The sequence below is a fragment of the Rhinatrema bivittatum genome, chromosome 1, assembly GCF_901001135.1.
Source record: "Rhinatrema bivittatum chromosome 1, aRhiBiv1.1, whole genome shotgun sequence".
NCBI classification, from domain to species: Eukaryota; Metazoa; Chordata; class Amphibia; order Gymnophiona; family Rhinatrematidae; genus Rhinatrema; species Rhinatrema bivittatum.
The window spans coordinates 348,133,025-348,155,014 of record NC_042615.1 but is presented as its reverse complement, the minus strand read 5'-3'; the positions used below and the strand labels follow the sequence as shown (position 1 = coordinate 348,155,014).

The 21,990-nt window shown below is 45.9% G+C and overlaps 1 long non-coding RNA gene across 1 annotated transcript in view; it reads left to right on the top strand.

Moving 5' to 3' along the window:
• Nucleotides 1-1,569: 1,569 nt before the first annotated feature.
• Nucleotides 1,570-21,990, top strand: part of LOC115080767 — a 37,160-nt gene continuing 16,739 nt past the window's right edge. Inside the window, exon 1 of the long non-coding RNA XR_003853650.1 lies at nucleotides 1,570-1,634. This is a non-coding gene — a long non-coding RNA (uncharacterized LOC115080767). The remainder of the gene's footprint in view (nucleotides 1,635-21,990) is intronic.

Here is a 21,990-nt window from a genome sequence, read left to right as displayed (position 1 = left end):
CCAGCACTTACGCATATATGGCCAGTACTAGGCTAGACTCTAGACATGCAAACACAGAGATTTGTCTTTTATTATACTGTAGATTGATACCACTAGAGGTGGCAGTAGTGAGGTGATCAAGAGGTAGCAGTCCAGGGCCCTCGGCAGAAGAGACCCATCTCGCAATGATAGTATAGGGAGTGCAGGATGCAGGTTCCCAGTGCTGATCTGTAGATGAGACAGACTGACAATGTTAGATTACTCACTAAGTTGGTAGCTGCATAGATGGAGATCCCAGCAGGCAGAAGTAGTTGAATACAGGCACCGAGGCAGGGAGAGCAGGCCCTGGAGGAGCGAGTACCTGATCCCTGATAGGCACCTGAAAGAAAGTAAAGGGCCCACGAGGAGCAGGTACACAGGTTAGAGAATTACCCCGAAAGGCAGAGAGAGCTTCCAGCTGCAGCAAGGAATCGGCAGAGTAGCTTAGACCAGACAAGTCCAATCCTTGCTAACTCGAATTGTTAGCAAACGAAGGGCAGGCTAAATACCCGGATGGCGTGACGTCACTCGGGGAGGCCACCCCCAAGGTTCCCACCATGATGTGGATAAAGACGTGGGTGGCGTGCACACACGCACCCTGGGAGGCCCTCAGGAGAAACATGGCAGATTTCCTTGCCATTGCCGTTCCGGGGACACCAGAGAGAGCGGCATGCAGATGCGGCGGTAGCCATCTTCCCAAGGCTAGCAGGGCGAGCAGAGAGAAAGGTGAGGCACAGAGGTCGAAGCCGTCTGAGACCGATGGACGCAACAGCATGCTACTGGCGGCGATAAGGTTAGTAACCTGATTGGGGGCCGAAGACATCGCCGAGTCCGCCCCCTTACCGCCCCGACTCCTCCCCTCGCTGCCCCGACTCCTCCCCTTGCCAACTCGATTCTGCCCCGACTCCGCCCTCAGCATGCTATCGCACGCGAGAAGGGACCCCCTTAGTCTGTATACTCAGCAGCCTGGCCGCAACGCTGAATATACCCAGCCACCCAGCTCAATGACCTAACCAGACTTAGCCGGATAAGTTATCCGGCTAAGTCTGCTCCTCCCTGGAATGCTCTGGTCCCACTCACCACTTAGCTGGCTAGTTAGTTATCCGGCTAAGTGGCAGCTGTTCAGTGGGGCTTTCTATTTCCCTGCCCAGACTCCCTGGCCGCTGCTATAGTTTCTACCTCTATATGCCTTTCAGATCATTGATCCATGCTGAGCACGTCTGTCTTACGTGAAGGCGATGTCTCCTTTCCCACCACCTATCCTTCTTGTGCTAGATTGCACTGCATAGTACATTTCCATGCTGCTATGCCATCCTATCCCAAGAGGGGCTAGAAGGAGAAACGAAACTTCAAAGAAATGAAATATTATTAGCAAAGGGATGGTTTCTCTTAGCTGTGCAGTGCTGTTCATAATGAGGATAGGACACAATGGGGTGAATCATTTTATTTTCCAGCTATTACACTCCTGCATATAAATGAGCATGGCCCCAACACTTGTGTACTGTTCTCTTTAATTTTCTTCTGCTTATGACAGTGTTTTTTTTTTCTAACAGGCGTGACAAATTCATCTCTTCAGTTTTTCTTTTTCCTCACTGACTGCTGTGGAGTTTGGCTGTGTAAGTACTTTTGACCATGTTTAAATGAAACAGCAAGGTGACTGAAATGTGAACAAGTGGTTTTGGCTTTTTGCCCTTAGCTCAACCTGAAATCACAACATAAGCATATTCAATGTGCTCCCTCTGCCTAATTCCAGATGGTAGTAACATCAAGAGAGCAACTCTACATAATGGAATGAGGGATAATGAGGGTAATGCATATTGTAATGAAGTTGAAAATGTAGTAAGTGATTCCAAGGGGAAGGGACAACCTTAAAATACAAGTAAGGGGGGTGGGGATGGTGGTTTATTAACTTTTACAGGCTTTGCAGAGCATCTGAGCCATATTTTTAAACATAGGATTTAATTATTTTCATTCACCAAAGTCATCAAATATCTTTGCGTCAGAAATTTTATCTAAGTCCCAAATTTGGGTGCATTCAGTCCTGACTGATTAGTAGGGTGACTTGGGGACCCAGTGTATACCAGCATGTCTCGTACATATTCATGAAAACAATCCCTGTTAGGTGAGGTTCCAGGACCAGGATAAGAAACAGTTATTTAGATTATGATTCAATGAGGATTAATTTTAAAACAGCCAGCATGGCGGTAAAGTCACAGTGTGCATCGTATTGAGTATTTAAACATCCTCTGCCAATGTTAGAAGAGGAATCCGTACTTCCGTCTTGTCCTCGATCATCCGACAGTATTGGGGCCACTTCCAGCAGGGCCGCGCTCCGCGGCGCACCACACGGGCCGACTCAACTGGGCCCCACCCCTTACGTCAGCGTTCCTCCAGGCGCTCTCGGTGTCTATTGTGGGAAAAAAACAATACTTAAGCAGACAGCTCCACTTAAGCCTTTGCCTTGGCTACAGGCTTGCTTGTTCTTGTGCTTCGTTTGGTGATCGTTGCTTTCTCGTTTGGACTTGGTCTGTTCCTGGATGTGCCTTGTCTTCTGCCTGCGCTGAACTCGGATTGCCTCTGGATTTGCCTTGCCTGCTGCCTGCCCCGATCTCGGACCGTCTCTGGAGTACCCGGCTTGCCGCCGCCCTGACAGGTTCGGACCATCATTGAATCCGTCTTGTTTATCGACCATCCTGGTGACTAGGACTGTCCATTACTAGGTGCAGGATTGCTTTCGTCTTGGCTGATCCAGGTAAGGCTGTCATTCTACTATTTGGTTCTACATTAACTGCTGGATTGCTAACAGCCAATTGGCTGAGTATACATGCAAATTAATCTTGCACAAAGTTACACCTGCTCCAAGCATGGCGTATCTTTTATAGGGGTATCCAATGCACACACTATTTAAAAATCACAAGACATGCATGTACATCGCAATCCTACTCCAACTCTGTCTCCTTTGAATGCCTCTTCCCTGTGTGAATACAAATGCACCCAAAACCAGGTTGTGCAATCCGAGGCCCAGCTGATTTTATAATAGCCATTTACATGCAACACTCTGTAAACCTTAAGACTGGGGAACATCACAGTTTGAATCTCTGCTATGTAAAAAAAATACAGTCCTCACAAGGTTATGAGGTTCCCAGGGAGCTTTTCTTTTTTCACTTCCAAATTAAAACAAAGATTCACAAATTTCAAACAAAAACCATAATCTTTTTACGCACCATCCAAAACAATAGACAGAAAAATCTTCTATTCAAGTCACTTCATACAGACGATTAAAAGTGAATCAGTATCAAAGTTGTTCCCATTCTCAGTCCTGGAGAGCTATGCAGACTCAGAGTAAATCTGTAGGAATTCAGCCTTTAGGAGTCTTCTATTGCACTAATGGTTCAGCCTTTAGGAGTCTTCTATTGCACTAATGGTTTATTTGTAATGATTTTATGGATGTAGTTTTGGAATCTGCATTAAACAGATTTTGATTGGAGCTAGCGGAATATAAATTTTCATAATAAATAAATAAGTAAGCAAACAAACAAACAAATAAATACATAAATACATAAACCAGCCTGTCCTGGGAGAACACTACAGTGTTTCCCCCTTATAGGAAAAAAAGCCTTGAGCCCATCTCAGGTCCCTGAGAACTACCAGGTGACAAACTGCAAATTTTATGAAGTCTTTAAAAATATAGAGAGGTTCTTACATTTGTATGGTGTAACCTCATAGAATAAAGTAAGATAATATATTTGAGTTTGCTTTACTCTTTTTCCCATAATGAAAAAAAATATTTTAAAAGAGCCAGAATTGCTCCTATGAGAAGTAATGGGAGTTGCGCACCTATGGCAGTGCTAAAACCCAATTTTATGGCAGCCTTAGGCAGGAATAAAATATCTGGGCCTAATATCCTGTGGCACTTAGCCGGCTAATAGGGTCATTCATCAAAATGCGTTATGGCATTAACGCATGTGATAATGTATTAGTTATGAACAATAACGCATTGTGCGAATGCAAATTTTTTGGAGAGGCAGGATCAGTGAGGAGTTTGGGTAGGATTTAGATAATTGAGGGGCAATATCACACTGTGCAATAGCATAATGGTTTTAATGCCAGAAATAACTACGCCTTTTTCCTTTTGTTAGGCTGTGCGATATGCCTGAAATGGACATAACGCAATTCACAATACATTTTTTGAATTGCATTTTGCCCATTTCTCCCCTCGGGGGGGGAGAGAGGAAAAAGGCGTGGAGAAGAGAGGGAGAGAGAGAGAGAACCTCTGGGGAGGGCCTCACTGTGTGTACCTATTTATATCTCTATAACAGGGCCATCTAATAGGTTGAGGTGAGGTGTTGGTAGTGGTTTAGGGTTTAGGGGCCAGTTTCACATGTAGAGTGAGCTGTAGGAACAGCACAGTACACCTTGGTGAAGATTTGGCGTCATTTGGAGTGAGGAAAGTCTCACAAAGATGAAATTTCCATCCTAGCTTGATGGTGTCCATCAGGCTAGGGTGAGAGAACATAGTAGAAATTTCATCTTTGTGAGATCAATACCTCACCTCAACCTATTAGATGGCCCTCCTATAGAGATATAAATACTTCACTACTATGAGGGCCTTGTAGATAGGTGTGCTCTTTCTCTCTCTCTCTCCCCCCTCCCCTTAGTGCAAGATGTGAAAAATAAGGATTAGTGCAGGGTGTGCTAAGTTTACCACACAATAATACCAATGCAAAGCAGCAAGTTACCACATAGTGCAGTAATTCTAAAATTTCCCTAAACACACCCCTTTTTCTTAATGCGGGCATTATCAATGCGTTAATAACTCATTTTGATGAATCTAGGGGTAAGTTTGGACTTATCCGGCTAAGTATAAGCAGTTGAATATCTGACCAGTTTTAGCGGATGCCACTTATCTGGATAACTACTTTTTTGGCTAAGTAGTTGGCTGACTAAGTGGTGGGCGGATGGCGGCGTAATGGGGAACAGCAGATATTCACACATAACCAGCTAAGTCCCTTTTCGCGTGCGATAGCTTGCTGGGGGCGGAATCGGGGCGGCAAGGGAAGGAGTCGGGGCGGCGAGGGGGCGGACTCGGCGATGTCTTCGCTGGCGGCAATAAGGTTAGTAACCTTATCGTTGCCAGTAGTTTGCTGAATAGCACCACCTTTCACGGTGGTGCTATTTGGTGCGAAAGCCAGCAGCGAAGACACCGTGGTGGTACGAAGGCTGCCGGCTTTCGCCTGCCTCCCCTTTTCTCAGGATTCACCATTCTGCGATAGAATGGTGAATCCAGGCCTAAATTAGCCAGATAAGTTAGACCTGATATCCAGCAGGGCTGAAGTTAACCAGATATACTTATCTTGCTAATTTTAAAATTATCTGTTTTATTAAATGGCACCCTAGAAGCAGAAACATGTCACCGTTTCTCATCATCAGTTATGTTGTGATTTTTGCTGTGGCAGTAATGAAGACCTGAACTGAGGAATCCCATGTATAACAATTTTGATTTTTTGATTACAAATCACCAAACTTGGATGGAGCCATCTCTGTTTCTTTTGGTACATGTTTTTCTTATTTTTGCACTAATAGAATTTGTCTTGAGTTTCACAATTAGGGGGGAATGAAAGATGTTAACTTTTTAATATGGCCAGATTGCTTTCCTTGATACTAATTTTCAGCTGCTTGTCCAACATACATATTTTACATTTATCGTCATGAGGACTGCATGGGGCTCTGAAAAAGGATAGTATTGCAGCATCCTGATTCACTGACAAATCATAATGATGGGAATAGCTACACTGGAGTCAAAAAAGCAAACAGAATGTTAGGAATTATTAGGAAGGGAATGGTTAATAAAATGGAAAATGTCATAATGCCTCTGTATCGCTCCATGGTGAGACCGCACCTTGAATACTGTGTACAATTCTGGTCACCGCATCTCAAAAAAGATATAGTTGCGATGGAGAAGGTACAGAGAAGGGCAACCTAAATGATAAAGGGGATGGAACAGCTCCCCTATGAGGAAAGGCTGAAGAGGTTAGGGCTGTTCAGCTTGGAGAAGAGACGGCTGAGGGGGGATATGATAGAGGTCTTTAAGATCAAGAGAGGTCTTGAACGAGTAGATGTGAATCAGTTATTTACACTTTCGGAATAGAAGGACTAGGGGGCATTTCATAAAGTTAGCAAGTAGCACATTTAAGACTAATCGGAGAAATTCTTTTTCACTCAACGCACAATTAAGCTTTGGAATTAGTATAGCTGGGTTCAAAAAAGGTTTGGATAAGTTCTTGGAGGAGAAGTCCATTAACTGCTATTAATCAAGTTTACTTAGGGAATAGCCACTGCTATTAATTGCATCAGTAGCATGGGATCTTCTTGGTGTTTGAGTAATTGCCAGGTTCTTGTGGCCTGGTTTGGCCTCTGTTGGAAACAAGATGCTGGGCTTGATGGACCCTTGGTCTAACTCAGCATGGCAATTTCTTATGTTTGTATGTTGTTATGTACTGATTGTCTCTTGGATCTGACCATTGCTTTGCCTACGCTACGGACTACCTTCTGGTTTGACCCCTGCTTTGCCTGACTATCCTCTCACTGACCTCTGGTTTTGACCCACGCTTGTCTTGCCACTCTTCCTTGCCTGCCATCTGCCCTGACTTCAGCCTGCTCAATGATGTTCCTTTCCAATTCACTCTGGACTTGGCCTTTCAGGCTTCGGCCTGTTCTTTCTTGGGTGCCCCCTGTCTGCCTTCGGTTCCCTTTGGCACCCAGATCTCCAAGTCTCCGCCTTGTCCAGATCAGACCATCAACACCTACCACTGCTGACCCCTGGATGACCTCCTCATTGTCCCTCAGAAGACCTCAGTCGGTGGCCTACCTAAGTCCAGCCAGCCCAGGTAACCAAGGGTTCAACCTGCGGGGAACGAGGTCTGGTATTGGCGAAGCTGCAGCTGGCCTCCATCAGTCTGCCAGCTCCGCCTGCCGATGGTGGGGACCTGTAGGGCTTGCCCTGCAGGTAGCGTCAACTCCCACCTCGGCCCAAGGGTCCACCTCCTGCGCAACACAAGCCCATCATCCTGTTTCCAACAGTGGCCAAACCAGGACACAAGAACCTAGCAAGTACTCAGGTATATGTAAAGAACTTCTGGTTTCCTTACCAGTAGGATTATACTAAGTAGCTGGTGAGGTTCATAGAGATTTAATGAAGAGAGGTCTGAATTTTTCTCCCCCATGTGGGTGCTTCAGATGGTGGGTTCTAGCAGCTTATCACCCCCAGCCAAGATCTTAGGGTATGAATTTTTGGTTAACGTTTCAAGAGGACAGGAGTTTGCTGCCTTCTGTTGTTTATTTTGACTAACTTATTTCAGAAGAGTTGTTTGCTTTGCCCTTGTTGGGTTGACCTGCTCAGACTGACCTGTTTCTGATCGCCTTTCACTCTTTTAAGCTAATTTTGGAGACTTTCCCTGTGAGAGTCTTGTTACCCCTTCACAGAAGACTGGAGCACCCCTGTGTAAGATTTGGATCAGAGCATAGGGAAGATTCTGCTGCTCTTTATCTCACCTCCAGCGGATAGATCAGTCAGTGACCCGATGCAGGGGAGTTTCAACTTTGAGTTGTCTGTCTTCAATGTCTGTCTCCTTAGTTTGGAGGCAAGGAAGTTTTTCCACTTTTCTTGTCTCTGATTTGTTTTTCTCCCTTTTGAGTCAAAGTCTATTTTGTTTTCCTTTTGGAACTGAGTGCCCTGAGTACCAGGGAATCTGTTTCCAATCTACTGGGAGGAGAGGCCTCTTTCATCTGGGAACTGCCTGAGGAGTGGAGGTTTCATCAGCAAGAAATGGACTCTTGTGCATTGGGAGAGGGAAGGAGCCGAAGGTATTGTTTCAGAACAGTGTTTTTTCTATTGACTCAAGTGAGTTACATGCCTCCTCTCGAGTACCCATTTGGTGCTTTCAGAAGGAGATCTAAAACATTTAGGAAGACTCTAGGAAAGGTATGAGAACTGGAACTTGCTGTGTTCTGGTCAGACTTTGGGACTAAAAACCTCTAACCATTCTGTAGTGGAGAGAGGAATGCGACAAATTTGGGAATTGGAAGAAAGATTGCACTTTCTGCAATTTGAGTAATTGAAAGGAGAGAGACGTCAAGTGTTAAGGAATTGGCTTCTAAAAGAAATTTAGAGACTTTTCTAGAAGAGTGAAGTCACAAATTTATAAATCTTTTTCCTCCATTATTGTTCATCAACTATTGATAAAACCTAAGAAGTCCACTTTAAAAGTGTTGCTCGCACAAAAATGCCCACATACATGCATATGTGGGCCACGTGTGAAGACCGCAATTTTAAAAAAAGCCGTGAAGTACACATGCATATACCCGTCCACGCGTCAAAAATAAAGGGGCAGCGCATGATTATTCTTGGGGGGGCCCATGACTTTCTCGTGTAACTCCATATTTTACAACCAGGACCAAATGTTATCCGTTTAACTTTACCGCTGCTCCAGATGGGGAGCAAGCCTGCAGACAGGGTGAGTGGTACAGGTCAACTGGAGGGCAAGCAGGATGAAGAATCAGAGGGGTCTGGAAGATCTCAATATTAACTGGGCAAACTGGTGGATTAAATGGAAAAACTCGGAATATCCCTTGTGTGGGCATGTTTTAAAATCCGCTGACATACGTGCGTTAAAGCTGACAAAGTTCAATGGAAGATATGTGAAGCAGGTTTCCTCGAGTAACCTCTTAAAATTAGGAGCATACTTATGCGCGATAGGCATATTTTAAATCATCTGCCCGGAGGGTGCATGCATAATTTAAAATTCCAACAAATCTCAGTTCGGGCGCAGATACATGCGTGAAAGGGGGCATGATAGTACTGCAAATAATCTTCATTCAATTTATCAACTCTCAGTAAAGAAGTTGGAATCCATATTGCTTCTTGGAGTGATCATTGCTGCTTTAGACTGTAGAGATTATTAGTGCTGTTTACAGAGACAGGGCAAAGGACTGCATACTTTGGAGAATGCAAAAGGGCCTTGTAGCTATGCTTCTCCTTATAGGGAGCCCAGGCCCTCAGAAGTAGAAGCTATCTGTGGAGAACTGGGTGTAGATAGGACCCATCTCTCAGTCTAAGCATACTGTCCCCCACAGGGGTTAAATATACAATAATTTTAAGGGATCTGATAGGTTGCAGGACAATTTGGCTGTGCTCCCAAGCTAACACAAAAATGATAAGGGGTGGCCTCTCACAGGTGGACAAACGTGTACAATTTGAGAGCTGAGAGATCTCCTTTAGCACAAAGGGCAGTGCTAAGGGCAAGAAAGGTGAAGATCAGGGCTAGAGAAGTATACACAGGCACAACTGAGCAGACTAGGTGGGCCAAATGGTCCTTATCTGCTAAGGGCTACTACATTACTATATTACCATGCTATTCATGCAATCTCCTTTTTCTTTCCCTAGTACTCTCAAGTCTTCCTATAGTCATTGTGCATGGTGCTATTCAAATAACAAGTATCAAATTAATAATTCTAATTTATGTGATCCATGCAAGATAGAAGTGTTAGCTAGCTAACATGAGATTAAACAAATGCACATTTCCCAGAGATGCGACTTGCTGGATTCCTTAGAGTGACTGAAGTTTCTTCAATTTGTTCATCTCCTGGGCTTCTTGTTCAATTCCTCTGGCTCACCGCCACCAACTCCCCCCTCCCCGCCCCCCCTCCAACCATGTCCTTCCACCCACTCTTACTCACATGATAATCATCAACCCCAGCTATTATGAGCTGTACAAACAATATGACAAATCTCTGAGCACAGGAAGGTAACAAGAGGCTGATCAGTAGCTTTAGTTATCTTTCCTTGGTGTTTATTGCAGTCTGCTGCAGTTATTTCAGAGGGCCTGACATTGATCGACAGCTTCTATTAAGGCCCATCCAGGGCAGCTGCATGGAACAGATACATTAAATAAAGCAGTTATTGCTTTTCATTGCCTTTCCGTAAAATATCACTGCTAAATAGCTTCTGCCATCGGATGCAGTTAGGAACATGGTTTTAATTTGAGGGACTGCTTTATAACACTGCACAATTGACACTGGCCTTTGTTTCCCCAACAATAATGATTGTGTACATCCTGGAGAATTGATGGGCTGTCTTCAGAGGTGGGGAGGGGGGAGGGGAAGCCAGGATGAGGGAAGGGGTGGTGATTGGGGGGGGGGGGGCCCTCTCTGCTTTGTTGTTGCCTTTTTAATAGATGCCTTGCTTGTCAGTGGTTCACAGCATAGTCAGGAATGATGTGCAGCCAAGTCCCTTATCTCAGGATGTTGTAACCTTGCTGCTGTATGCTCTGGCTTGAAGATGAGATAAGAGCAGCCTTACAAGCCTGGAAGGGAGTAATCAGGGGGGAAAGACGAGGAAGGGGTGGAGAGGGAGGGGGAGAGGCAGTGGATAGTGTTATTGAGACAACAATGGCTGAACTGTCAAGTCACACATTATAGCTCTTTCTGCTGCCGAGAAAATATAAGCGCCCTGAATGCTGACTAACAAGCATGAAAATAAAAGCCCCAAATGTTCATCTAATAATGATGTATTTGTAACAGGATTATGCTGTCCGGTGATAGTCTTCCTTTATCTCTGCGCTAAACGGTGGGGCAGCTGTGTGCTTTGGCATGGTGCAAGGCCTTTTCTTTTGTGCGCTGCATATTAATCCTTTATTGAAGTAATTAAACGTGCGCTTAATGGGAACAAGCTGGCAGAATGAATGTACAATTGAATTAGCAGTTATGATTGGGAGCATGCTACAAGATGAACTAAATGCAATTACTCCAGGCATTTCTTTTTCCAAAGTTGAATCTGGCTGCATGACATGACTTAATTACAGGTTGTTAGACATACTTACTCTCTGGTTACATGGTGTAATATCCGGATTTCTGTTACAGCTGTGGTGTTATACATATCATGCGTCCAGTTACATACAAACACACACAAAACATACACTAACCTGCAGTGTTTTTGGTTTGTTTTTTTTTTTTTTTGCTCTTATCTTTTCTTGACTTTGACTCAGTCATTGCTCAGATTATTATTTTTGCATTTCTAGACTACCTTTCCAATTTTAGCTCAAACCAATTTAAAGGCAGAAATTTACTCTGGTGCTAATTTTGTTAAATATTTCATATACATTGCAACCTTCCATTAGTATAAAATCAAAAACATATAGTATGCCTAACTTGGATATATATTAGTTTATATGCCATACTGGCCAACATAACAGCTAAAAAATATATCTACCCCACATTACATAGTGGGGTAGATATTCATAGCTTATATAGCTAAGTAACTTAACCAGATAACACTTATCTGGCTAAGTTACAAGGATGTTCAGCAGCACGACAATGCTGCTGAATATCCGTGTAGAAGTTTCTATTTAGCTGGATAAATTGTATCTAAGTTTAGACCTGCTACTGAGCAGGTCTAAGGGCCTGAATCATCAAGGTATTTTCTCATAGATACAGAATGGGAGAAAAGCCTTAGTGAATCAGGTAGTTAGTCAGAAAACTTATCTGGCTAAGTCTTAATATTGCTACTCAGTAACACCGCCTCGATCTACCCACTGCCCGTTTTAAGTTAGCCAACTAGCCAGATAGCTGGATAAGTCACTTATCTGGCTATCTATCGGCCACACAACATAACCGGATATTCAGTGGTGCTAGATAGCCGGATAAGTCCAACTTATCCGGCTATCCGGCATCTGAATATTGGGCCAGTATGTTTATCCAATATCCTGTTATCTTTACTTTGACAAATCAGGAAAAGGAAAAAATTTCAAGAGATATATACCATATATTGTAAATTCTGATTATAAGGCCCATAGACTTTTAGATTAATACTATTTAAATATATCCCTAGCAAAGGGAAGATGCGATACAGTCCAGGCCCATCCCAGGGTTGGGTAAGCATGTGAGATGTACCAGTAAAGTGATGGGGAGTGGGTGTGGGTTACTAGGGAAATACTTCTGCATCATTATCTTGAGTCTTTAGAGATGTCAGGGACTGAAATATTGCCCATAGAAGTTCTGGTAGTAAAGACCTGGAAGATAAAAAGTGTATCTATCGAAAAGCTCATTGGATAGACTGTAAATACTTTTTTTTTCTACTGTAAACATTTTCTAATTGTGGGGAGAACCCACATTTGTGCTCTTTTTTCTATTGTAGTGATATAAGATTTTTTTGGGTGGGAAAGACCCCAGGATTCTCATTTGTTTAAAGTTTTAACTGTTGAGTGTGCAGTACCTCTGAATGACCACAGGATGCCATTTATTGTGGGGAGGGCCTCTATGATGTCTTAATGTTATGAATAAGGGTTGGTGTGTTGGTCCCCTTAAGATTGTGGGTTTACGTAATTGGTGGAAGATGTGTCCCAGGAAGGTATAAAACTGGGAAGACTTGGCAGGAGTTTTCCTTTCCTAGGTTGGAGTGTGTGTGAGAGGGGCCAAAGGAGCCTCAAACTTGTAGCAGTCTGCCCCGTTTCAGCACGGGGGTACTACAGAAATCAGCAGGGAAACATCTAGAACAGGTCTCCATGAGTGCAGATGAGCAGAGCGATTGGGGAGATAACCAGGACATTGATGATGTGTTCTGCAAAGAATCTCTATCCGATACTTGAAATGAGACTCCCTGGGTCTTACCTATTCAATGAGAAGGGGAAAAAACCCCATGACTAAGATCAGGAAAGCGGAGAAGGATCGTGAGGCAATGAGTGAGAAATGTTTGGGAAGGCACAGTATGGTAAGTAATACTCAACACCACTACTAATTATCCAAATACAAAATTAATAAGTGGTGAGATGAATCCTAATAGTATAAATCAAATAAATATTGCCTGTCTTATTCTGTGGGGTATTTGTAATATACTTCCTATTGTTTGATTTATCTCTTGTGGATATAAGTGAGTAAAGTATTGGTTTGTATTGTAAAAATGATAATAGTCCCTGAAGAAGCCTTATAGGTGAAACAAAAGGCCCTTGTTGGAATTACACAATATGGGATTTTATAATATGAATAAATTCAGGATTATGGGATAGAATAGGTTATGAGCACTTGTAGGGATATTATAAAGTTATTCTATAGGCTTGATATTTTAAATTTTTGTTACATGTAAATAAAAGTATAAAAATAAAATTAATGGTTTAAAGGTAAGAAGGATGGAGATTCAGTGATTGGCTAAAGGAGTCTAAGAACATAAGAAAATGCCATACTGGGTCAGACCAAGGGTCCATCAAGTCCAGCATCCTGTTTCCAACAGAGGCCAATCCAGGCCATAAGAAACTGGCAAGCACCCAAAAACTAAGTCTATTCCATGTTACCATTGCTAAACCATTATCCAATCCTTTTTTAAACACAGCTATACTAACTGCACTAACCACTAAGAATCATCAAGTGAATTCTTTCTGCATTAAACAGTGTGTAATATGAGTGTATAGCAATCCTATCATTCTGTCTTTCTTGCATAATTTATTTGACATACACTATTGGGAATAATCTCACCACTTAATTTTTTTTGTATTTGGAAGGAGAGTATCCATATTTCCCGAAGTGGTTCAATGAAATTGTACATAAGAACATAAGATTTGCCATATTGGGTTAGACAAGGGTCCATCAAGACCAGTGTCCTGTTTCCAACAGTGGCCAATCCAAGTCACAAGACCCTGGTGTTGCGCTGGAGGTGGACCCTTGGCCTGGTGCAGGATTAGTACGGCCCTCTGGTTGGACCCAGACAGCGCCTGCCACCAGGAGGCGGAGCACACGAGGAGACAGAAGCTAGCTGGAGCTTTGCCAATAACAGTCCGAGGTTTCCCCAGGTTGAGCCCTTGGGTACCCGGACAGCCTGGACTTAGGTGGGCCTCAGAGGGTCTCCCGGAGAGGTAGCGGAGAGGTGTGCCCACCACGAGTAAGGGTGCGCGGCTGATGCAGAGAGGATGGACCAGACCTGAACTGGAGACTCTGGAGACCTCTGGGAGGTAGCAGTTCAGGAAGGCTCTCTGGGTGGAGCAGGCAGCACCTATGGGTCTGGTCAGATGAAGGCCATGGTCAGAGTCCAAACAGGTTGATCTGATGGTCACAGAAGGCAAGAAGAGGGTGTCCGAGTGAAGCACAAGGGTCAAAGCCAGGGTATCTGACCAGAAGTGGTCAGCTAAAGCAGGTGTCAAATCCAAGGTCAGTCTGAGTGTAGTCAAGGCAAGCGAGGGTCAGTTCCAGGCAGCGGTCAATGTGGTCAGAAGCAGGCAAAGGTCAGGTTCAGGCAGTGGTCAGTTGTAGTCAGGCAAGCACGGGTCAGTACCAAGAATCAGTCCAAAGGGTACTACCAGGGAACGTGGAGCAGGAACAGGACAGACTCTGGAAGATACGGAGGACCACGGGAAGACTGGAGCATGGAGATGCTGGAACAAGGAGACGTTGGAATAAGGAGATTCTGGAACAAGGAGACGTTGGAACAAGGAGACACTGGAATGCAGGATCAGATACAAGGAACAGGCAAACTAGTACACTGAGGTGTCGACCCGATTGCCAAGGCAAGGTTCTGGGGACAGAGCCTCACCTCTTATACTAGAGCTATGTGATGTCATCAGGATGTGTCTGAGCCAGGTTTTCTTCACTTGGCCCTTTAAAGGCAGAGACATCGGCTGCGTATGCACCTAGAGGCGGGGCCGAGGAGATGGAAGATGCAGAGCCCCTACGGGAGCTCCACTGAGAGGCCTGTGGCGTGGAGTAGGCCGAGGACACCTGGGGAGAGCATCGGGGACCTCGGAAGCTGGCGGCTACAGCAAGGCCAGAACTGGTGGAGGGCAGTGCGAGGTGAGCAGGCCCAACCGCAGCACCAACATGGCCTGGACGCGCAACAGTACCCCCCCCTTCTAGGCCTCCCCTTTACCGGTCTGGGTGTTGATGATGAAACTCCTGGAGAAGATTCTTGTTGAGAATGTTGTGAGAGGGCTCCCAAGAATTCTCTTCAGGGCCGAAGCCCTCCCATGAAAGGAGGTAGTCCCAGTGGCCCCTATGGCAACAGACGTCCAGGATTTCTTTAACCTGAATGGTGTCTTTGGGTTCCGCAGAGTGTTGCATCAGTGGAGGAGGTGTTCAGGAAGGCCAAGACAAGATCAAGGGTTTGAGTAGCGACATGTGAAACGTGTTATGAATCCCCATGGATGCTGGTAGTTTCAGCTGGTAAGTGACTGCTCCTACTCGTTGTAGGATAGGGAATTGACCCACGAATTTGGGAGCTAGTCGTTGGGAAGGCAAATGTAACCAGATGTGCTTAGTGCTAAGCCAGACTCTTTGTCCAGGTGGGAACATGGGTGCAGCCCGACAATGGGCGTCTGTGACGCACTGGGCCTGGTCAGCTGCTTGGCAGAGTCACTCCCTTACTTGATCCCAGAGCTGGCGAATGTTTTGTGCTGTGGATTGGGCTGCAGGTGATGGTACATTGAGTGGAACTGGCAGTGGTAAGTGAGGTTGACGGCCAAAAACTACGGTGAAAGGAGAAACTTCTGTGGCAGAGGCGATATGGGTGTTGTGGGATAATTCTGCCCATGGCAGGAGATCAGCCCAGTTATATTGCTGGTCGTTTACATATGATCACAGGAAGGTTTTCAAAGACTGATTAGTCCTCTCAGCCTGGCCGTTTTCTTGTGGGTGATATGCTGATGTTAAGTTTAATGTGATATTGAACTTCTTACAGAGAGACCTCCAATATTTAGCGGCAAATTGAGGGCCAAGATCAGAGACGATTTCTTGTGGTAGTCCATGTAAATGAAATTTGTGGGTTAGGAAGAGTTGAGCTAGTTCGGGAGCTGATGGGAGTCCAGGCAAGGGGACAAAGTGACCCTTCTTTGAGAAACGGTCTATTACGACCCAGATTACGGTATTCCCTTTTGAAGGAGGCAGATCTACGATGAAGTCTGTGGAAAGACTTGTCCAAGGCTTGGTGGGTGCAGGAAGTGGTTGAAGCAGCCCCCACGGATGGCCAGTCGGGGGTTTTTGCTGTGCGCAAACCGGACAGGAGTTCACATAGTCCTGAGAGTCCTTAGTCATACCGGGTCACCAATAGTATCTTTCGAGCATCTCCAGAGTTCGGGGGTGACTGGCCAGCTTGGAGTTGTGAGCCCAAAGAAGTACATGCTCACGGAGATGGCGGGGAACTAGCATCTTCCTGGCAGGTACCGTGGTGGTAACCACAATTGATTTGCAGGCTGAATCAATAATATGCATGGGGGACTCGGGTGTGTCTTCTGGCTCGACGGAGCGAGAGAGCATATCTGCCCGAAGATTTTTCACCACTGGGTGGTAACAGAGCTCGAAGTTGAAGCGTGCAAAGAATAGAGCCCAGCAGGCTTGTCTTGGGTTGAGTAACTGGGCCTCTTTTAGGTGCTCCAAGTTTTTATGGTCTGTATATATTGTGAACCTGTGTTGCGTCCCTTCAAGCCAGGGACACCATTCCTGGAGGGAAAGTTTTACTGCTAAGAGTTCGCATTCCCCTATGGTATAATTTTGTTCTGTGGGAGGGAATTTGTGTGAATAAAAGGAACATGGAACCAGGGTTCCCTTGGTGGAGTATTGACTCAAGACCACTCCTGCTCCAATGGCGGATGCATCGACTTCGACTATGAAGGGGCAGTTTGGATCTGGGTGACATAAACACAGGCCAGTGCAGAAGACCTCTTTCAAGGCATGGAATTTGGGCCTTGGGAATCCACACTTGAGGATCACATCCCTTCCTCGTCATGGCGGTGAGTGGAGCGGCCAGTGTAGAGTGATTGGTGATTAGTCTTTCTGCAATGACCTTATCTTCTCTAAGGGACCCTTTAACCATGAGTAGGCCATGGACTAGCCACTGTACACTCAGGCCCACCCAATTCTGCCATTTTGTGAAGCTGAGCCATACAGGAAATAGGCATGATCAGTATAATGGCAGCATTGGGTCACTGGCAAGCAGCCTCAGTGCTGCAGCTGCACGGGACCAATGACAAGGAGGCAGGAAGAAGTCTAACATTGTGACTGCTCGAGGCTGAAAAGAAGGTGGGATATAATATGGGCCCTGTACAAGCCCATGCTAAAGAGAAAGAAGCAGGATTGGGATTTTAACAGTGTTGGTGTCAGCTCTTCAGAAGGTCGTGGTTGGTGAAGGCTCAGATAGGGAAGAACACAAACTTTAGGAAGGTCTTGCATTGATCAATGGATGTGGCTTTTCTAGTGCCCAATGGCCCTGAGTCCCTTCCAGTTCCCCCTCGGAGCTTTAAACTTATTTTCTGGCTGCTCTATTCCTGCCTCTTTCTCCCAGCATATCCCTCCTCCATACTCGATCCTGCATTTGCAACCTGGTCCTGCAGTTTTTTTTGCAGCCAGGACATTTTTCATCTCCACCGATATGGTTCGCTCATTAGTTTTTGATCTATATAGGCCTCCATAGATACAGAGGCACATGGTTCATAAAGCTGACTAGAGAAGTACGCAGGGGCAGATATGAAATGTCAGCGCTGCGTAAAGAAGAACTGCGGGATGAGGTTGTAAGGGCCAGTACTTTGGAGGACAGAGGTGTGGGAATAAAGAGGTAGGGTCAGAGCAGCCAAACAATTTTAAAGCTCTGAGGGAGGACTGAAGGAGATGTGGGGGACTCCAGATAACATGCATGGGAATGGAAGGGATGGAGGGGAGAATGGGAAATTGTCTGGGGGGATGGGATGGGGATTAGGGAGAGTGTGAGAATTGGGTGGAAGGGAAGTGGAGACTCAGGAATGGGTGAAGGAGCGGGGGACCCTGATTTGATCGATGGATGGGGAGACAGAAAAAGAGTGGGGACTTACAGTGGGGGGAGGGGAATAGTAGGATGATTCAGATTGGGGGAAGAGGGAACAGAGATTGTATGTGGGGGAAACAGTTGAAGCTTAGGAATGTTTGGACAGAGTGAAAACTCAGAGAATTGGTAGGTAGAGCAGAGACTCATGGATGGATTGAGAGAATAGGAACTTGGAAGCTGGATGGTGCGGGAAGAGCTAGGGTGCATTACGTGGACTGAGAGGTATGAGATAGGACTGTTGCCAGAGGATGTGGTGAAAGCTATTAGTGTAGCTGCAATTAAAAAAGGTTTGGACAAGTTGCTGGAGGAAAACCATTATTAAGGTGGATTTGCAGAAATCCACTGCTTATACTTGGGATAAGTAGCTTGGAATTTATCTACCCCTTGGGATCTTGACCTGGATGTTCTGACCTAGTATGGCAAGTCTTATCAGATACGGTACAAGGGTCTGAGGTTCCCTAGGTGGAGATTACATGATCTCTCTCTTCCTATATAACATACTGAAGCCCCCCGAGCACCGACTGCCATCAGCCGATTCCCATTGCTCTGATGCTCCTACCTAAACTGATGCCCTACCTTCTTGTGCCACCCCCTGCCCGCTTCCAGTATCCTAGATGATCACCTAGTCCAGCTAGTGCTTCCACTGTCTCTGAGTCTTATGTTTTTATGTTCTTATATGAAATGTGGAGTAGAAGAAATGGACTAATTGATGGAGATGGGTTAAGATCTGGACCTGGAGAGCTGGAGAGGGAGTGGGAGACATTGGAAAGGGATCTGTGAAAGTGGTAAGGAAGGGTGGGAATGGGACTGGAAAGTAGGTGGCTAGGTAGAGGGTAAGAGACATAAGAAAGGGACTAGAGGCAGTGGTTGGGGAGCAACAGGGAGAGTGACAGAAGTAACTGAACTTAGTTAGGGGATAAGAGGCATAGGAAAGTAGTTGAGGGTTGGGGTTGAGGTGAGCATAGAGACTGGAAATGGGGCACTATGGAATGGATGAAAAACAAAGGGGGAAATAGGCCAGGAAAGAAGTGAAAGATGGGAATAGGAGGGCTGGGAAGAGCAAGAGAGGGGGGACATGGGCTGAGAAGTGGATGAGAAATGAAAAGCTGGTAGGTAGGTAAGAGGTGAAAGGAGGGAGAATGAGGGGGAGAAGATAGGGTGAATTTTAGCTATGAGCAGGGCCGGTGCAAGGTATTAGGTACTGTAGGCAAACCTTCTGCCTTGCGCCTCCCTTCCCCTCCAGGTCCAGGCCCCAGCTCTGGCTCTGATCTCATTCACTCAGACAGAGACCCCTCTCTTACATACACACAGGGGCAGATTTTCAAAGATACGCGCGTACCCCCCCGAAAACCTGCCCCAAGCTCCCCCTGCGCGCACAGAGCCTATGTTGCATAGGCTGCCGGTGCGCGCAAAGCCCCGGGACGTGCGTTAGTCCCGGGGCTTTCCTGGGGGGGGGCATGTCGGGGTGTGTCACAGCTGGCGCGTCATCGGGGGTGTTCCGGGGGCGGGGCCGCAGCCTCCGGACCAGCCCCTGGACCGGACATGGCGTGCTGGCAGCCGGCCCGGCGCGGGCAAGTTACGCCTGCCTCGGGCAGGCGTAACCTTACCAACAAAGGTTGGGGGGGGGGGTTAGATAGGGCTGGGGGGGTGGGTTAGGTAGGGGAGGGAGGGGAAGATGCAGGGGGTGGAGGGAACGGAGGCAGGCTGCACGGCTTGGCGTGCGCAGGCTGCCGATTTTGCGCAGCCTTGTGCGCACCGACCCCAGATTTTAAAAGATATGCACACCTACGCGCGTATCTATTAAAATCCGGCGTACTTTTGTTTGCGCCAGTCGCGCGAACAAAAGTACGCACAGGCGTAGTTTTTTAAAATCTGCTGCTTAGTTTCCTTGACTCATTCACACACGCACCCTTACATAGGCTCTCTCCCTCTCTCTCACTAACACCATTGCTCTCACATACACACACACAACCCTCTCATGCACACACACACACACACAAACAGAGGCACTGCTTGTGGCCCACTGAGTCTCTGCTTCTCTTGGCCGTGAGCACAACGGGCGCTGCTTCCAGCCCATTGATTCTCTGTTTCTCTCAGCCGTGAGCAGGATGGGCGCTGCTCATGGCCCACCGAGTGTCTGCATTTCTCGGTTATGAGAAGGATAAGTGCTGCTCGCAGCCTGCTAGGTCTCAGCCACTCGTGGCCCATCTAATCTCTACTTCTCTCAGCCACATGTGGGATAGGCTCTGCTCATGGTCCGCAGAGTCTCTACTCCTCTTGGCTGTGAGTTGGATGGGCTCCGCTCATGACCCTATATGGCTGTTCTTTGCCCCCCCCCCCCAATAGCTGGCACCCTAGGCGACCGCCTAGTTCACCTATTGGGTCATGCCGGCCCTGGCTATGAATAGATAGAGAGGAAGAAAAGAGAAATGGAGAAGAGAGATTAAAAGAAAAAGACCAATGTTGGAGATAGATATAGGGGAGGAAATCAAAAGTCACAGGAGACTTCGGAAAAAGAGTTAAAAGATAGAAGAAAGAAGAATAGAGAGACTGGAACCAGCCCATTTAGAAAATTTAAATTTCCAGGCAACAAAGGAAAAGAAAAGGTGCTTTATTTTCAGTTGTATGATTGTAATGTCAGCTTTGGGATGTGTGTTTCTGATATCTTTGTGTTTCATTCAGTACAGGAGGAAATACATTTCTGTTTGGTTTAACAAAACATGCATAGTCAGGCTTTTTTGGGGTTTCCATTTCAGTTTTTATCTGCATGCTTCTGTTCCTAATTTGTGGGTACCTATTCAGTTTGGGAAGGGTCTGTGACACAGATGAGGATATTCTGCTAGTGTGCAGAGTCTGTGTAGGAATCTATAGCAGTCCAACTTGTTTTTTTTCCCCAGTATGAGGTTATATTGCTGTTGTAGGACCTGTTGTAAAAATTGCGGTGTTGCCTTATCATGCGTAGAGTCATTACTGTTTGAGTCTGGTAGTTAGTATGCTATGGCATATAGAACCGGTACTCACTCCACGAGGGCCTATGTTCCTAATCTCTGAAGACTCCCTTCTAAGACATTATCGCAGGTACGGAGATCGCGAGTCATTATTGCAGACTGCAGATAGGAACTGGTACTCGCTCCATGAGGGCCCATGTTCCTAAAACCCTTCTCAACTCTCTTCTATCTCAGAAGCTATCACATACCTATATCTGGTGCACTACTATTTCAAATTGCAGATAGGAACTGGTACTCGCTCCACAAGGGCCTATGTTCCTAGAACTCTCCAAAGACTCTCTTCTATTCCAGAAGCCATCTCATATGCAGATATTGTGAGTTCTCATCCCAGACTGCACATAGGAACCAGTACTCGACTACGGCTCCTGTTTCTGAATATACTGAAGACTCTCTGTTGCATAGAAGCCATTACAGACATCTACAATTATGAGTGTATAATCTACTACTGGTTATGTATTCAGCATACCCTGTCTACTCACTACCTATAGTCTCTCTCTACAGCTCAGCACCCCAGAGACCACAATTCCAGTATCTGAGGGACCTCAGCCCTGCTGGGCACATCAGCTCACTACTGCCACCTCTGGTAGTTATACTTCCTGTCTAATAAAAGAACTATCTGTGTTTGTCTCCATTCTCCAGCCTAGCCGGTGGTATCTCTCAGGACATCCTCCTGGGGGCGCTGTCATCTGCCATCGGCCCAGGGATTCACCAATTTACATTAAATGTTCATTCCTTACACTACTAGAGTGGTATTATTATAGACTGCCACTCTGTGGGAAGCCAACCCACTACAGATCATCAACCCCACCTGCGGAGTATTACAATTGTTAGTTCCTCTCCTTTGGCGGAGTGATCCATAACTGGTTGCCAACTCCTAGCAGCGGATTGATAGCAGATTACTATCTCCTTCCTCTCCTGGAGGAGTTTCATAACAGATTGTTAACTCCTCCCTCTCTGGGAGAAGATTTATTACAGTTTGCTAACTCCTCCTCCTTCAGGAGGAGATCTACAACAGCGTGTGAGAGAGCCTGGGTATGTGACTGTGTGGATGAGAGCTAGTGTGTGCATGTATGTGTGTGTGAACCGGAATCTGTGTGTGTGTGTGACTGCCTGAGGGTGTGTGTGTATGTGACTGTC